We start from the raw sequence: 16202 nt of genomic DNA on the forward strand, positions 1-16202 counted from the left end.
TCTCTCTCTCTCTCTCTCTCTCTCTCTCTCTCTCTCTCTCTCTCTCTCTCTCTCTCTCTCTCTCTCTCTCTCTCTCTCTCTCTCTCCCTCCCTCCCTCCCTCTCTCCATGTCTACGGATCTGGAATTCTGGATCAGAAATTTCCGGTCAACAGTTCTTTGCTCGGCGTCCCATCCCTAACTCCGTTAAGCGACTCAGCCAAGTCCAAGTCGGATTGGGTTTTGTTAGATAGGAACTCGCCGCACTCTGTGCTCGGCTTTGTTGTCATTGATAAGGAACAAGGACAACAAGGAATTGGAGAGGAATGACCTGGAATTTGAGGCATTAGGGGCACGATCATGTTAAGGTTCACGGGGCTCCAGTGCCATTCTCTTTCTCAGAGGCAGAGTTCATGACAATGTAGCCGTTAATTTGTTTTTTCTTTTTTTGGGTAAATTGAAGGCATAAAGCCCAGAAGGAAAGAAAAAGGGAAAGAAAACTATGTTCCAAATGTCCAAGCGCCCATTTTGTTATGTTGCTAGAGCTAAGCATTTCACTTCTTTTTTGGTTGATTTTATTGAAAAGTATGAGAAAATATGTAGAAAAAATGTTTTAATTCCAGTTATGTACTAGAATATCATCTATTTGGTAGATTTCGTAGATTGGTGACTGCTTGTAGTGATATTTAACTGTTGTAATCGTCTTGTTGCAAGTTTATTGAGGAGCAATAATAAGATTACTGGGGGGCAATAAAATGTTTATTGAGGCAATATTAAGATTATTGGGGGGGGCATAATAAGATTATTTATTTGGATAAACCTCCTAAAACTTTCAAAATTAAAAACATCTTCATTTTTCACTAATTATTGATTCCCAATAAACTTGTTATTAGGGGGCAATAATATGAAAACTGGGTATTATTGGGGGGTAATAAAATCAGACGTTGGAATCCGGTCACCAGTCCGGTAGCCGGATTCGGGATTCCGATGACCGGTTGCCGGATTCCGGTCACCGTAGTTCACAGCCGGCCACTGGTCACGGGAGTCCGGCAAGGTCTCCGATGACTTCTCTCTCTAAGTGACAAAGAATAAGAGGGCAAAATGGTCCAAAAAATAAATAAAAATGAATAAAAAAAAAACTTAATTGGGTAATAAGGAAATGATCTCTTAGAGTGTTTGAGTAAGTGAGCAATCTCTTAGAGTGTTTGGGTAAGTGGGGTTAATTAACCCCAAAATTGGGTAAATGATCATTTCCCCTAAAAATTATCTGTCTAGCTGTTTGGCATTGTTTGGCAATCTGGATTTCTATGGATTGGAAATTTCAATTCCTATCAGAGTAGGACATATAATCCTGTGGAATAGGTGGGATAAGAAGTGGATATAAATTTTGAGAGACATTGACCCTATCGCGAAACAGATACGCGCCAAGCCGTCGACAACAACCACCGGCCTTCCATCTTCATCCCATCCTCGGCGGCCAATACCATTCAATGTTGGCCATATCCGGCAAAACCCAGCCATCTTTTTCCAAGTTCACCGACATCTTCCTCTTCAGCTAAGTTCCACCAATCTCCAGGCAATTTTCGGTCCTCTCTGACCTCCATTACATCTGTATTCTTCGTCTCTTGCCATCTCCGGTCCCTGACACAAAGCTTAAACTCGTACTACAATTCATATCTACGTCGTCAATGAAAAATTTAGGGGAATTCTCTCTCTCTCGTCTTTGAGCTCTCAACGTTCTTTCTATATTTTTTTTGTTTTCAATTTTTTTTTCTTTATGAAAAGGAGAGATTTCCAATCCAATTCAAAATCTGATGTAACAAACAAAGTATAAGGTTAAGAATTTCTTCGCCAATCCAATCTTATTCCAATCCAATCCAATTATCTATCCTAGTCCATTCCTATCTTGTTTGCCAGACGTGGCCTTAAATTCTTCGGACGAACCACATGGTTATGCATAAATTATTATTAATTATATAATAGTATGGCATCTGAAAGACGGTTTTAGTGTTTTTATATTTATTATCATATCGGAGTGCTACGAGACAATGTCATCCTACTTAAATTTTCTCCACATAACACAAGCAACTTTGTTACGTCTCGAGGAACACAGTTCCAACACACATCACTAAAATGATTAGGATGTCACGAAATAACTGGAATAAAATGGGAAATAGTTCAATTATTTGATTTCCCATTAGTGAATCACATCATACAGGTTTTTCACATTTGGGTCTCTTTTGCCAAATTACTTTATTGCATCTCTACACATCCTTTACGTGCATACTCTGGAGCCCAGGAGTAATTTAGATGAATCATATTTAGCAAACCCTACACAAAAATTTCCTATAGCCATCAATGATCTTATTTTTCTCCCAAAGATCATTGGCGTCTAGAGGGAAATTAATACGAGTTTATCTTGAAGAGGGTTTGATTCTAGGGGATAAACCGTTATGCAGCAAGTAATGCACATATATTAGATACAATCAATAATAACCAAGGTATTTTCTCCAGCTACCAAAGTGTCTTACGCACATAAAATTTCATAAAATTCCAAAGTCAGAGCAATGCTTGCGCGCGCACACATAAATATATACGTATTACAACAAACAGTATAAGACGATATCAGTAAAATCAGGGCTTGGTCCCAATTTTTTTTGTGAAACAAAGGCTTCTTTCATAGAAACCGATTCGACGCAGATTTACATGTTGCTTCCACTCTGATAATTCATCCAATTACAGCATTTAGTGAGCCGACGAGTGGCGGCAGTGGTTGGTCAGATGCTCATTTATTGGGTATTGCCTAAGGTTTCTCCACACCTCTTGGGTTTAGGGCTATTAAGATATTTATCATGTGGGTACTGGGGACAGGGGACCATGGTCTGGCACAGTATGCTGGTTGGGACGATGAATTAAGGGAACTCTTAAAAAGGTTTCTTCACTTTGTGGTATAATAATGGCGAGTTGTTGTTTCTTCTTGCATAGGTTTTGAAGTTTTGCCTAATCTCATTAGTTTTCTGGTCATGAAGAAGACTTTATCAAATAGATGCCAAGCTTATCTCTTGAAGTTAAGGATCTTTTGTACTCATAAATTGGTACGTAGGATAGCACATTGAAGACCCTTGATAACCATTTTTATAGATTTCAAGGATAGCACAACGTGGTGATCTATGTGTCACATGAGAAAACACAATTTAAGAGTTTTAATTTTTAATTTTTTAATTGTCGAAGATTTAGCATTTTTAATCAAACTTAGGATTATTGACTTATAAATGAGAGACATATATGTAACATACAACTAGATAGTAAGAATTTATAAAGATTAAGATTTTCTTGGCAGTAGAAGGCAAGACTAGTTGGCAAGTCTGACCGTCTGACAACTGGAAGTGGATATGATGATTTGGTTTAGGCTATCAAAGTCTTTTTCATGTTTGTGGTTTTGAGCCATTGGGGCTGGCTCTACCCACGAGAGGGATTGGGCTACCGAGTCCATTGAGGTTGTCTTGCTAGCCTTCTTGATTACTTAGCTATTAGGGTTTTGAGCCGAAGGAGGTTAACCTTCGGGCACCCCTTCCCCTTTTCACCTGAAGTGGGTTGCTTAAGGGCTGTTGTTAGTTTGATTCTTACATGAGTCTATAATTTGTGTGCATAGTTCAAAAGTTAGGTTAACCTGTTATGGATAGATACCAAACTTTAGATTGTAAATCTCAATTTTCAAATTTTAATATAGTTCTCTGAAATATTCAAATTCTGAAATCAGAAGTCATTGGATTAACTCATTGTATTGTGCACATCAGAAACAATGACTAATCTAATAGTTTCTGACAAAGAAATTTCAATACTTAACAGCACTATAAAACTTGTGTTGCTTAATAGGCCATTGTCTTTAGGGGATTAAAAATTCTCATCCAGTAATGAAATGTCATTTTTCTAAAAGGAAAATGGCTAAAACTCTAAAAGGTTTGGTGGATCTACACAGTTCAACCTTGTTTGGACCAATTCTGTTACTCCAAGCAAACCCACATGGTGCCCTAGTATCAGAGATTTGACAGGAAATGGTACCAATTTGTGTCTACAGTCTAAACAAAAAAACAGTCACATGGTTGTGCCTCTGAAATTCACGTTGGCATTATACATATACTCAAACTAATAGCCTGTTTATTCCAATAACCAAAATTTTTTTGAAAAAAAGGTCACTTCAATGTTCAATCCAGTCACATCAAATTAATCTCACCAGAACATTGTTCATAAAAAAAAAAAATCTCACCGCAACTATATTTTTCTCTTCTGTTTTTTTTTTTCTGTCAAATTTTCTGTTTTTTTTTTTTTAATCAGGAAATTGAGTTGAGAACTAACTTATTGTCCCTACTCGAATTTATTAGAAGATAAAAATTAGCAAAAACGACAATACCAAAGCCTTGTCAAATTTTCTGCCTCTTTTTTGGTATTAGGATAATTGATTGGCTATCATTCCTTAAAGGGTTCCTTAAATTATTATTATTATTTTATTTTTATCTATTTTGAATCATTCTTTGGAATTAATAATGGGTTTTCTCCATATATTGTCTTCAAGAATGTGGAAAATCTTTAGGTACTGAAGAGGTGAATACTTTCCAAACATTTATAATTCTCATTCACTCAGAGCAAGTTTACCCGTTGGGTCACCAGGTCACCAACTATTCACTGCTTTTTAGTGTTAATTTCACCATCTGGGTCACGAGCACAGTGTATTTCGTGCCCTGGGTCACCCTGTACAGTGTTCTGGGTCACCATGGTGACCTGCACAATGTATTTCGTGCCATGGGTCACGGGCACAGTGTATTTCATGACCCAGAGAATGAAAATATACACTAAAAAGCAGTGAATGGTAGGTGACCTGGTAACCTAACGGGTGAACTTGCTCTCAATAGATAAAGAAATGGGAGCAAATTTCATTTTACCTCCTTGATATTTACACTCTAAATCATTTGTGCCCCTGCACTTTTAATTAAATCACGCGTGCCCCTGTACTTACCAATTTCAATCAATCTTGTCTAACCCTTGGTTTTTTGCTAACTATTGTGTGATGTGTTTTGAAATTGTAGTGACACAATATAATTTTGTATGCCACATTAATGAATCGTTATCATACAAGGGAGCCCATTAAAGCCACATTTTCAATTTACAAAATACTTAACAAAAAAAAAGAATTATTGGACATGATTGATTAAATTGGAGAGTACAGGGATACTGTGATGAAATTAAAAGTGCGAGGCCACAACTGATTTAACATATAAATGTTAGGGAGGTAAAATGAAATTAGCTTATGACCTTCAATTTTAAATCAAGTTGCGTACGTATCTTTGTTAAGTTGAAGTATTATTTGTGCCTTAATAAATTCAGCGCGTCATTTTAAAATTATCATCTAAACGGTTAGCTTTATAAATCTTTATAATCTAAAAAATTCTTAAAACAACTAAAGTTTCAATTATGAAAATTTAAACTGAAGAATCATTAATCAACTGTGAGATCAAAATGCATCATAATGCTATGAGGATCAAAGACTTGGGGGATCTTGTTATTGAGGCTTCCATTTATAGAAGGGTGATTAAAGAAAGAATAGAGTTTCAAGAAAGAGGAACCCATTATCCAACATATGATAACTATGGCGTAGGAAAACCAACCCTTTATATGAAGAGTAAGAACTTTAGATTATTAGATATGCACAGCGGAGTGAGTGGCAACAAAACTCTTATTATTGTGCAATTGTGTAGGCCTCATCAAAAAGCCCGCAGATCAAGTGGGCCGATGGAGGCCCGCCGGCCCGCAGGGCTTTTGGCCCGGCCCGGCCCGTCAAAAAACCCGCAAAAGCCCTCCTTGGTGGGCCGATGGAGGCCCGCAAAAAAGCCCGCAAAAACCCGGCCCGGCCCGCCAAAAGCCCGCTAGGCCCGGCCCGTAAAAGCCCGCAAAATATTATATATATATATATATATGTGTGTGTGTGTGTGTTTATATTATTATATATATATATATATGTGTGTATGTGTGTGTGTTATATATATAGATATATCTATATATGTGTGTGTGTTTATAAATATATATATATATATATATATATATATAGATATATATAAAGGAATGGACAGTAGCTGTTTCTGACTATTCTTAAGATATATATAATATATTTGTGTGTGTTTATATAGATATATATATATAGTCATATAGATATATATATATATATATATATCAATATATCATATATGTGTGTGTGTTTATATATATATATATAGAGATATATATATATATGTGTGTGTGTGTTTATATATATATATATATATAGTCATATAGAGAGAGATATATATATATATAGATATATATATATATATATATCAATATATCATATATGTGTGTGTGTTTATAAATTATATATATATATATATGTGTGTGTGTGTGTTTATAACTTTTTATATATATATATATATATATATATATCAATATATGTGTGTGTGTGTATAGAGAGAGATATATATATATATATATATATATATTAATATATATATATAATAGAGATATATATATATAGAGGGACGTTCCAAAGAGGATGTCCGTGAAGCAGCAAACTGCGGACGAAATACGTGTTAGCATAATAATCAACTTAGTTTTCCTGCGGGTCCCACCGATATCATCTTCTCTGTTTCTCACCATCAGTCCAAGGGAAGTCAACACACTCCTTGCTCCGTCTCCGTCTCCATCTTGATCTCCTCCGTCTCTCCGATCTCTAAACCCAGAAACAATTGATTAGAAAGTTTAAACCTTGAAATGGGCAGGGCCTCAGTGTTCATATAAACCACCGTTCTCATAATCCCATCCCCTTCGACCCTCTCGCCCCTTCGACCCTTTCGTCGCCGACATCGAGCGTCGCCGCAAGGACCGCAAATGGGAGAACGATCACTTGGATCGAGAGTCTGCCCCCACCGCCGAGTCTCCAAGAGAAGAAGATCAAGAATTTGGGTGATTGCTCGGGAGAAGATTCAAGTCAAGAAGATCGACAACGCCACGGTGAGGCAGGTGATGGATTCACATGGGTGGACGGAGGATTGTGAACTTGGGATCTCCCAGATGGATTTGTTCTGAAATTCTTGTTCAAGACTTCTGACTCTCTTTTAGTTTCTTTGTTCAAATTTCGTGATGGTTTTGCGGGAAATTGAATTTCTGATTCATTGGTTATCTGAGATTGTTTGCCATTCAAAGTTCTTTTATTTTAGGTGATCGAAAACAACAGAGTACCTCCGCCGTCAATGGCATCCTCCTCGGCCGCGTCTTCCCCAAAACAACGTCGTCGACATCATCGACTCTGTCAATCTCTTCCACTCCCAGCTAGGCTTAATACCCAGATTAGCAATCAAAAATCAAAATTAGTTAACAAAAATCAATTGCCAAGAATAATGCCCAGATAATCAATACTCGAATTCATGCCTAGAGACAATTTAATGTTTTTTTATTTTTCTGGGTTTTGTTCATCGAGTGGAAGGATTTCATGGACGCCGAGGACTACTTGAATGACGTGGAGAAGTTCAAGGTCGCCAGCAGGCCATTGGTCTTGTTGTTCCTCAAGGTTGATGTCAACCCCGGCGATGGCTTTATCATCGAGCACGAGTTGACTCAGTGGAGCTTGAAGCAAGTTCTGTGTACGGTTCAAAGGGATATGAAGCTTCATGTTAAGAATCGTGACAACTTTGTTTTTTGATGACAGTTGACGGCTTTGTTTCCTTTCAAGAGTACCAAGATGAGGATCAAGAGCAAGTTTCAATCTTTAGAAAAACAGACTAGAAGGAGTAAGAGATCTCTGAGACGGAGAAGATGATGTTTGTTTGAGTGTGGGACCCGCATGAAAATTAACTCTATTGGCTAGCTGACACGTATTTCGTCCTCACTTTTCTTACTTCACGGACGTCCTCTTTGGAATGTCCCTCTATATATATATATGTGTATGTGTGTGTGTATCACTGTATGTCTGTATGTGTGTGCAGTGGAAGTTCTTATACTATTATATTTCTATATAAAATATGTGCATATATATATTCTAAATATCGGTTGACCAATTCGATCGAATTCGAAAATATGGTGAAATTAACTAAATTTTTTACCACACTCATAATATATTGTAATAAACTCATCAAACGGTCGGTTTTTCCATTTTCTTTGAATTGATAGGGGTTGCTCTTTGGAGTGTATGATATATAAATATAGGTTTATAAGAGTAACTACGTTTGACCTAGTTGATCGAATTCGAAACGATAACCAAATTGGCTAGATTTTCTACAAACACCATAAAATATTACAATATCTCCATCGAGCGGTTGGTTTCTCCGAATTCATTTCCCACTTCATGGTTGCTTTAGAATGAACCTAAACAATTTAAATGCAATGTATAAGTCATACAACTTTAGGAAGAAAATTGGTATAGGCCAATGTGTTTGTAATTAAAATTAATTTTTTTTATCTTATGTTCACGCATATACATCGATGGAATATATACAAACGTGATGTGAAAAAATAAGCACGTTTCGCGGTTGTCACGCCATCGGTCAACCAAGAAAACATATAAGTGACTACGGTTGACCAATTCGATCGGATTCGAAAATATGGTGAAATTGGCTAAATTTTTTACCACACTCATAATTTATTGTAATAAACTCATCCAACGGTCGGTTTTTCCATTTTCTTTGAATTGATAGGGGTTGCTCTTTGGAGTGTATAATATATAAATATAGGTTTATAAGAGTAACTACGTTTGACCTAGTTGATCGAATTCGAAACGATAACCAAATTGGCTAGATTTTCTACAAACACCATAAAACATTACAATATCTCCATCGAGAGGTTGGTTTCTCCGAATTCATTTCCCACTTCATGGTTGCTTTAGAATGAACCTAAACAATTTAAATGCAATGTATAAGTCATACAACTTTAGGAAGAAAATTGGTATATGCCAATGTGTTTGTAATTAAAATTTTTTTTTTTTTATCTTATGTCCACGCACATCCATCGATGGAATATATGCAAACGTGATGTGAAAAAATAAGCACGTTTCGTGGTTGTTACGCCATCGGTCAACTAAGAAAACATATAAGTGACTATGGTTGACCAATTCGATCGGATTCGAAAAGATGGTGAAATTGGCTAAATTTTTTACCACACTCATAATTTATTACAATAAACTCATCCAACGGTCGGTTTTTTCATTTTCTTTGAATTAATAGGGGTTGCTCTTTGGAGTGTATGATATATAAAATTATAAATATAGATTTATATTTAAATTATGTAAAATTATATATATGTTTTTAGAAAACTGTGAAGTTACCGTTTTCTAATCCTACCGTTGGATCCGTCCGTTTTATAATCCTACCGTTGGATCCTTGGATACCAGCTGTGAGACAAATCAGACCTAAACCTAAACTGAGTCCTAAAATCAAACACTTTCTCTCATTCTCTGTTTCTCAAGGCCTCAAGCCGCTCAGCCTCCTCTCGACGACTCAGTCACTCAGAGTCTCAGATCTAGATATCCATACCTCCATAGCTCCTCAGGACCTCAGCCTCCTCTCGACGACTCGATCTAAGCCTCCATAACGGATCAGCCTCCTCTCGACCTAAACCTCCATACCGGATCAGCCTCCTCTCGACCTAAACCTCCAGTCCTCCATACCTCCTCAGCCTCATCTCGACGACTCGATCTAAGCCTCCATAACGGATCAACCTCCTCTCGACCTAAACGGCTAAACCTCCATACCGGATCACCCTCCTCTCGACCTAAACCTTCATACCTCCTCCGCCTCCTCTCGACGACTCGACCTAAACCTCCATAACGGATCAGCCTCCTCTCGACCTAAACCTCCATGGCTCCATAACTCCTCAGCCTTCTCTCGACGACTCGACCTAAACCTCCATAACGGATCAGCCTCCTTTCGGCGAGTTGGATGTGTTCACGGCGAGTTGGATCTTTTCACGGCGAGTTGGATCTGTTCACTGAGAGCTGAGGTGTTAATCGAGCAGGTACTGGTTTGAATTTCACATGTGTTGTTAAGATTATAAGGAGTTATATGTGTGAAGATGATAACGGGTACCTTTGGTCGTTGTTGATTTGGTCTGAGAAAAATCAAAACTTTGTTTTCTGAGGTGTTAATCGAGCAGGTACTGGTTTTGTTGATGTCTTTGGTCTGTGGTTTTGTTTCACATGTGTTGTTAAGATTATAAGGAGTTATATGTGTGAAGATAATAACGGGTACCTGTGGTCTGTGGTTTTTGGTCTTTGGTCTGAGAGTACTGGACCTTTGTTTTCTGAGGTGATAAAATGATAAAGTTCAATAAAGTTGTTGATTTTACAATTTGTTTTTACTCTGTGCCTGATAATAACAAAGAATTACTCTGTGCCTGATAATAATAATGAATTAGATTCTTGTTTTGATTGTGATCTCTTACATTGCAGGATGAGTAAGAGCAAACAAAGGAATGGACAGTAGCATCTCTGCGAATAAGTTTTAGCTTGCTCATTCAAAACTCTCAAGTAATATCTTAACTTTGTTTATTTCCAGCTAGAAATGGATGATATTAATGCTGATAACTTGATAGAAGCTGGAGCTTCATCTATTTCTGCATCTTCTAAGAAAACTAGATTCACTAGTAATGTTTGGGAGTTTTTTGAAAGGGTTCAAGTTAATGACCATGGAAGTATGGTACGAAAAAATAAATGTGGGGTTTGTAAGGCATTGCTTAGAGGTGGTGCGAGTGCTGGTACTAGTCATTTAAGAAGGCATTTACAAATTCATGAAAAAGGGCAGAAAAGATTAGGTCCTGATAGTTCTGGAAATATCACTAGTTTTGCTTACGATAAGAATGCTGCACGTAGAGAACTTGTTGATTATGTTATTAGAGCTGAACTGCCTTTTACTTTTGTTGAAAAACATGATTTTAAAGGAATGATTCGTCGAGGATTTTGTCCTCAATATGTAGGAATTTCAGCCTCAACATGTAAAAGAGATGTGATGAAGAAATTTACTAAGGGCAAAAATGATCTGTTGAGTGTTTTTGAAAAGTTTAAGGGAAAAATTTGTTTGACCTCCGATGTTTGGTCATCGCGTCAAAAAATGGGTTACATGTCACTTACTGCACATTTTATTGATAACACTTGGTCTTTAAATAAAAGAATAATATGCTTTAAGATGATTGAGTACCCTCACACGGGAGAGTCACTTGCAAATCATATATTTGAAGAATTGTTGTCTTGGCGCATTCATGATAAAATATTTTCCATCTCTTTAGACAATGCTTCAAATAATGATGTGGCTGCATTTGTTCTTCCCTCTTATCTTATGCTTGAGGAAGTGCCTAAAAAATTGTTTCATGTACGTTGTTGTGCTCATATTTTGAATTTGATTGTGCAAGATGGTTTATATATTTTAGGTCCATCTATTGATAAAATAATCAATGTTGTTCGAAGCATGAATTCTTCTAATAAGAGACATGAACTGTGGGTGCATTGTTGTAAGGATTTTGATTTGCCAAAAAAAAATATTGACAATGATGTGCCTCATAGATGGAATTCTACTTATGAACTTTTAGAACTAGCAATAAAGTATAAGGGGCCGTTGAATAGGTATGCTCAAAAGGTGAATGAAAATAGGTCTTGCAATTTAGATGTTCCATCGGAACAAGATTGGTCAATTGCATTTCTAGTTAATGGCTTTTTGGGGATTTTTGCATCCTCAACTAAGATATTTTCTGGTGTCTATTATCCTACATCATGTCGTGTTATTAATTGCTTGATAGATATCCATGCAGCATTTGTGGCATATTCTGATTTTTTTGTCTTTAAAGATGCATTGGCTGCAATGAAGGACAAATTTGATAAGTATTGGGGTACATTTCCCAAAGCTTTCTGTTTTGCTACAATTTTCGATCCTAGATTTAAGTTATTTGCTCTAGGAGAATGGCTAAAATGCATGGGTATTGATCAGCTTGATGTTGATACAAAATTGTTAGAGTTAAGAACTGAATTGCAAGCTCTTTATGAAACATATAAGAAGAATATTGTGTCTAATGTAGCACCTAGGCAATCTGAAAATTTAGCTTCTTCGACCTCGAGTTTATCTCCGGGTTCTATAGCATTGCCTATTGTTGGTAATTTCTCAATGCAAAGTTTGAAAAGGGCAAAGGTATCATCTTCTCATACTTCAACTACGAGTTCTAATGATTTACAAATGATAATCAATTTAGTGTCTTGTCTTGGTGGAAATCAAATGAATCATTATACCCTGTGGTTTCTCTCATGGCTAGAGATTTGCTAACAATTCCAGCTTCTACTGTAGCTTCGGAGTCATGTTTTAGTGCAGGAGGTAGGATTGTATCTGAGAGAAGGGCTAGCTTGAGTCCAAATACAATAGAGGCATTGATTTGCTTGAAGGATTGGAGTTTAGCAAAATCAAGGATGCAAGAGGCTCAGCGTGAAATGCAGCTAGCTGAAGAAAGGAGGCTCATTAGGGAAGGACGACCAGATTGGATGGAAAATAGTGAAGATGAAGCTGGAAATGAAGCTGAAAATGAATCTGATAATGATTCTGAAAATGAGTCCCATGAACAGGTATATTGTTTTGGCTACTTCATTGCTTCTATTTTTTATTTTCAGTTTAGCAAAACATGTTTTCTGGTTTTTTAATTCTTTATTTAAATGGGTAGGTACCAAGATCAGTTGAATCCCATGAGTTATCAACCAATCTGCAGCCTTAAAGTTTCAAGGTCAGTAAGTTGCAGTTTATGTGGAAAATTGTAATTGGACCCTTAACAATTCTTAGGATGCTTTTACATACAAACTTTATTTGAAGTTAGACTATAGTGGGTAGTTTTAAAGCTTGAATTGGTTCATTTGAAACAGTGAGTTGCTTGCTTTTACTAAAATTTGCAGATTAGATATATGTAATAAGCATGTTCAATTTTATGCCCAAGTAGAAATAAAGCTGGAGTTTTAGGTATTCTGTGTAGTCCGTGCATTACAAATAAGTGGCTCATTTCAAGAATTTTTTGCAGGGATGTACCAATTATGCAGGGCTGCAGGCAGATTCTAAGTGTGAGCCTCAATGATACCAAGTCTGAATGGAAGACAATATGCTTAATTAGATAAATTCATAGAAATTGTATTAATAATTTGCTTTCGTTCTAAGTTGTAATTTGTAAATTGGGACACTTTGTATTCTGTCTTTTTATTTTAGTACATTAAAACGGGCGTGGGGATGAGCCTCCTAGTTCGGCTAGGTTCCAAACCCCTTAAAACTTTAAAAGGAAAAAAATAGCATCCTTAATATGACATGAGATGATCTAGAATCAAGATTAGTTGAATGAGGTTGAGTAAAATTAGTTGATGTGGATGAGGCTAAATATTGCACAATAAAATGCATTATAGAAAAGCCCGGCCCTGCCCGAAAAAGGGTGGGCTACCCGGCCCGGCCCGAAAAAGCCCGCAAGGCCCGCCTTATATGGACGGGCTTGGATCCGTTGATTTACAAGGAAGCCCGGCCCGGCCCGGCCCGTGACTATTTAAAAATGTAATTAGACCCGGCCCGGGCCCGCTACGAATGGGCCCGGCCCGTTGATGAGGCCTACAATTGTGTAAGAACACAACATTCCACTAGGGCTAACCCTAGGCTAGGTGGATTACTCCTGGGCAGATGGCCCTTTACTTATTAAATTTTTTTTAGTATAGCCCAAAAGGAAAATCACTGTTCATTCCGCAAAAGGATAAACGAAATGAATAGTTCACAGACCTTTTTACCCCTCTCCTGCCTGCTTTTATGAAATTGTCCCTCTTGCTGTTCAATTCCTGTGACACCGACTGGTTCCGGCATGACACTGCGTCTTTGCTCCACAGAAGAGAGAGAGAGTGTGTGTGTGAGGGGCAGAAAGAGAGACATAGCGAAGGGAGTGAGAGAGAAAGAAAGAAAGTGAGACAGATATAGCGAAGGGAGTGAGAGAAGAAGTTTCAATCTTCTTTCGTATTGCAAGATCAACAAGATCGAATAAACTGGTTGAATTGATTCCTCTACTAATTATATCAAGGTGTGGCAATTTTATATAACCCTTTTTTATTTTGGTTGGTTGTTCAGTTCCTATTTCTTTCTCTGTTTGTTCCAACTGTGGTGATTATGGGATAGAGCCAATTGAAATCGGATTTGTTACTGCCTTCCTCAGATCCTAAAATCACCAATACCACTTTTCCAGAATTTGTACTTGGTTCTGTAAACACTCTGTTAAAATTTTTAAACTTTGTTGCGACCTAATTTCAATTCAAGCAGTGTGTTTGTAAATTGTGAGTTGGAGAATATGCAATTGTTGCATAGCGCTCCTACTCGATCGTCCTCCTTTTTCATCGTCGTTGGGCCTTTTGACATAACATTCTCGGCTGCCTCCGGTCCAGTAGGAAAGAAACCTGTAGCCAGTGACTAGCTCCACTATGGAGCTACATGTATACCGCCACGTCGGGACTCTCTTTTGAAAGCCACCGGCTTGTTGAAGAGGGAAAGATCACTCACTCCTAAATGCAGCGGTGAGCTTATATACGATACCATCAGACGCGCCCTTCGCAGTAAAAACTCTCATCTCCAGTGGGCTCATTTCCTTCAACTAATTCAAGCAATTCAGTCGTTAGGAAAGTTATCTCACTGATTATATACAAAACCTTGTGAACAAAGCAACGCAAAGTCGAAAGTCTAGTCCTTTGCATTGTACCAGAAGATTGCAGCAAGGAGGAGATACTAATTAGTAATCAAAAGGATGCAAGCAAGGAATCCGACCTATTGGATTAAAGCAAGGAAGCAAGAAAAGAGATAAGCGTTAGGAGGAGGTAGGAGGATTCACTTTTTAACGGTCTCTCTCTCTCTGTCTCTCTCTCTCTCTCAGAGAAATTAATCCTAAGGCCGGCTTTTTCCTGTTTCTTTGAGATCTATCTTGTCCAACGGTGCCCTATGTCTGGACTAGCCTCTGGCATCGCCGGATGGGTGTTTGATGCTATTGCTCCTAGCTTCGAGGGAGGGGTGTTTTTGCTCGAGGTATTGGCATGGTGGTTTCGGCAACGGGTTTGGTGCTAAGTCTCTGAGGCGCAGTGGTCGTGTTATACATGGTTAGCTTGTAGCGACGCTGGTTCATGGCAACGCGGTCTTGGAGCGCTAAATCGTGGTAGCGTGGGTAGAGACGGTGTAGGTCACGCAGCGCATCACGATCAGAAGTGGATTGGAGCGGCGCAAGTTGGGTGGCCTAACTTCGAAGCTGTACATGCGACAACGATAGAGACTGGCCTGTCATACCAGGCTTGCTGGACTCAGAGCTGGACCTAGTACCAGTGTACCACCACAAACTTCATGTCCATTGATGATATGTTCTGGCTTGAAATTAATGAGATGTCTATGACTTAATTAAAAAAAAAAAAAATTTATCTTGTTTCCCAATTAGAAAACCATCCTATGCTATCTCTATTTTAAGTTCATCTAATAAATTCTTTTTTATATCGGTTAGTCTAGAAAAAAAATTCATCCATGAAACTCTGATTTATTAAATGTACGGGAAGTCTTGAGTGTAGTAAATATACATCATTTTGATCCCTCAAATTCTCAAGATCGACCCGCAATCCACAAGATTCACGGCAACATGCAATATTATATCTTTTATGGAGCCCAAAATCAAATACAAAAATACAGAAAGACTAGTGAGGAATTTAAAATGAGGACTTTCAATTGATCCCTCAAATTCTCAAGATCGACCCGCAATCCACAAGATTCACGGCAACATGCAATATTATATCTTTTATGGAGCCCAAAATCAAATACAAAAATACAGAAAGACTAGTGAGGAATTTAAGAACTTTCAAATCAATAGTTAAATGAATTTTTCTAATTTTAGTTGAAATATTAATTACTAAAAATATTAATTTTACAACACATGTTATGCAACCGCTAATTTTAAAATCTTCATCAAGTCCTCATTTTAAAGTCTTCATTAGAGCTCATCATATAGAAATAATCATTAAAAGGATTTGGGAAGGTAAAAAAGTTGCTATTGTCATGGCTGAAATTGGATGGCAAGGTTTCCTTTCTCACTGTCACTTCTGCACAACAGTCAACAGAGAACTCATCCTACTGAAGAAAACGATCAACCCTGACAAAATACAGAGATGGCACACTGTTCCCTTTGGTCAACCAAAGCA

General features: G+C 37.5%; 1 long non-coding RNA gene across 1 annotated transcript; it reads left to right on the forward strand.

The window, feature by feature from the left end:
- Window positions 1-12376: 12376 nt before the first annotated feature.
- Window positions 12377-13267, forward strand: LOC112168143. The gene is made up of 3 exons (XR_002924119.2): window positions 12377-12593; window positions 12689-12748; window positions 13037-13267. It is a non-coding gene; the product is annotated as an uncharacterized LOC112168143 (long non-coding RNA).
- The last annotated feature ends 2935 nt before the right edge of the window (window positions 13268-16202 follow it).

Source organism: Rosa chinensis, chromosome 1, assembly GCF_002994745.2.
Source record: "Rosa chinensis cultivar Old Blush chromosome 1, RchiOBHm-V2, whole genome shotgun sequence".
NCBI lineage: Eukaryota > Viridiplantae > Streptophyta > Magnoliopsida > Rosales > Rosaceae > Rosa > Rosa chinensis.